Source organism: Amphimedon queenslandica, unplaced genomic scaffold, assembly GCF_000090795.2.
Source record: "Amphimedon queenslandica unplaced genomic scaffold, v1.1 AMPQUscaffold_11654, whole genome shotgun sequence".
Lineage (NCBI taxonomy): Eukaryota > Metazoa > Porifera > Demospongiae > Haplosclerida > Niphatidae > Amphimedon > Amphimedon queenslandica.
In genome coordinates this window covers 4,547-7,383 of record NW_003548104.1, presented here as the reverse complement: position 1 = coordinate 7,383, position 2,837 = coordinate 4,547, and the positions used below count along the sequence as shown (strand labels likewise).

Here is a 2,837-nt window from a genome sequence, read left to right as displayed (position 1 = left end):
TGCTAAATTTTGGCAATTGGCGGATTTTAATTTGGCGAATTGGTGACCACGTGCATTGAGCATGCGTATAATGTCTTGAAATGGCAAATTTTTATTTTGGCGAATGGCTATCAAAACGCCAAATTCACAAAATTTAATTCCCTCCAAAATTTCCCGCTATACGGTAACTTGTTTGGTGAATGCAATAATACATGTACATGTAGATAAACGTAGATAGTATGTTGCCATGAAAATGGTAAGCTACACATGTACAGTATATACATGTATGCAAACTATAGTTAGTGTATATATAGTGGGTATTATATTGTACATAAAGGAGAGACTGTATAGGCTGAGGGTATGATCCGAGGTATGATCCCGCTCCAGATCAAACACTCATCAACAGTACACATTTTATCTTCACTAACACAATACATTAATCATATCCTCTACTAATACTACATATACTTACTGGAGTTCTACGAGTAGCCATGTTTAGTACAGTGTTAAGATGCTGAAAAGTGAGACAACAAAACAGTTAGCAGCAGCAGCTTGAGCAGTACGTCTCTTTCTAAAAGTGATAGGGCGTGTCTAACAATAATCATTATAGTGGGCGGCGTGTACCCACGTGTATACACGTGTGCTCGGCGTCCTTGTGCTTCTAGAAGACTGCATGTGATATCATCCTCTGAAGACTTAACAATAGTACTCAGTATCAGTCTCTGATCCATTGGAATGAATCTACTATTCAACAATCATTAGGAACCATTTTACACACCTGGATTTGTAGGCATGACTTGACGAACTTAGTTTTGAAATAAAGTAAATTTTTCAAACCAGTTACTGATAATATTTAATACCAGTGCATACTATCATTTAATATTGAATAAATATTTTATGAGTATAGTATTAGTACAGGGTCACTTGTCAAGTTTGTCAATATTAAAGATAAGAGAAACCTTCAATTTATAATTTTCCTGATGCATATACATGTACTTATATTGTGTAGAAGGTTTGAGCTGATTCCGATCAAAATTATATTTGGCTCCATTGCAGTTTAGGTCCTACCTCAATTAATTATTAAAAGTTAATTGATGATGTTACCATCATGAATATTAATGATTTACTAGGTTCTTAGGTTTAGGATTCTTATTAACGACCTTGGGGGCTACGCCCCCAGGTCGTTCCTATAATTGATTTCACGGTCGCGCTATCTATATATATATATTTATTTATTTATTTATTTGTATGTCCACACTTACATTTCTTCTATACATGTTGTATTGGAGAAATAACAAGCCTTAGCAACCACCCGCCCACGCTCCTTTAAGTGAGTGGGTGTGGCCACGGCAAACAAAATGGCGGCTTACACATGGGACAAAGTTAAGAGCTTTCTAACAGCAAGAGAGCATAGAGATACTGTCTAAAGACTTCTCTAGAAGCATTATAAGGTAGAGAGAGCCTCTATAAGTCTTAATAATGACCAAGTTGTACTTGCAAGGTGGTGAAATCAATTATAGGAATATTTTTTACCCTGTTACGCTTGTTTTTAGGTATTCTAGGTTTAGGGTTTTGGGTTTTAAAGTGGTTAAAAGTCGCTGTACTATATTGTATAAGGGTCACAAGCCAAATTTCACCAAATTTGAAAAGCAAAATTTTTTGCATTTTTTTCAGTTATATATATCATGCATAATTATACATACACTTATATTGCATAGTAAGTTTGAGATGATTCTGTTAAATATTTTGATTTTTGAAAAATTTTAAAAAGTAGCATCAATTTTGGCTAAAAAACATACTTTGTAAGTGATAATAAAGGTAGTACAAATTGGAGGTACAAATTGGAATAATTTTTTTTAAATGGTATAATAGCTCGAAAAAATTAATATTTGTCAGAATTTCCTCAAGCTTTTTACATAACCTAAGTACATGTGTAATGTATCAGAAAATGTAACAAAATTGGTTCTGATCTTGTAGCCATTTTCGGGAAAAACCATGTGCTTTTACTTTAGCTTTTGCTTTTTTCAGGAAATTTACTATTTTAAAAATTGCTGCATATCTCAAAATTAATTTTTTTTGTTAGAATCAGCATAATGTCAGTATTAATAATAATTAGTCATTTCTTATTTTTTATTATAGGTTGTGGACCTGAGGCTGAACTCATCATCTCAAGGACTGATCTCTCATTCATATACTGAAGATCTATAGACTGGGCTTAGGAACTAAGGACTGTAACACTATAAGACTGGTTTATTTAATTAAAATCATTGTTGACTTGTACTCTACATGTATGGCTGAAGTGTGTTTCTTATTTTATTGTCATTTTTCCTGATTTAATCTCATTTCTGTTTAGGCCCTTCCAACTAGATTATTAGTTTCCCATTACAGATCATGAATAATATTATTTATGAAGGTGGGGCAACTTATTATCTTATTATCTTATTATCTTAATAAAAATTAATTAAAAAATTTATTCTTAACAAAGCATCCTCGTTTAACAAAAGGTAAAAAAATACTAAGTCTTTCTCTTCACCAAAGTACGGTTCTTATTAATACACAACTGACACTGTGGATAATGTGCTGAATCACTAGTAGAGACATCACTCGCACAATAGATGCAGATAGGTGAGTATCCAGCTAAATAGTATAATCGCTCAATCGAATCAAAACAATGTAGACTCCTTACATATACAAAAGGAAAGTCCTCCAGAGTGTTCTCCATATTGGAGAGATCTGATCCACAAGTAAATGAGTAGTGTTCCAGTTGAGACTGGAGGTACTCCCTCTGTTCCTTAGATAGCTTTACTTGCGAATATACTATAAGCGCCACATCTGGCACTCATCACTACCAGTGTACA

The 2,837-nt window shown here is 33.4% G+C and overlaps 1 long non-coding RNA gene across 1 annotated transcript; it reads right to left on the bottom strand.

Annotated features, from left to right (window-relative positions):
• Positions 1–2,440: 2,440 nt before the first annotated feature.
• Positions 2,441–2,819, bottom strand: LOC109589074 (uncharacterized). The gene is made up of 2 exons (XR_002188509.1): positions 2,666–2,819; positions 2,441–2,616 (listed from the first exon to the last, which is right to left on the bottom strand). It is a non-coding gene; the product is annotated as an uncharacterized LOC109589074 (long non-coding RNA).
• Positions 2,820–2,837: the final 18 nt, after the last annotated feature.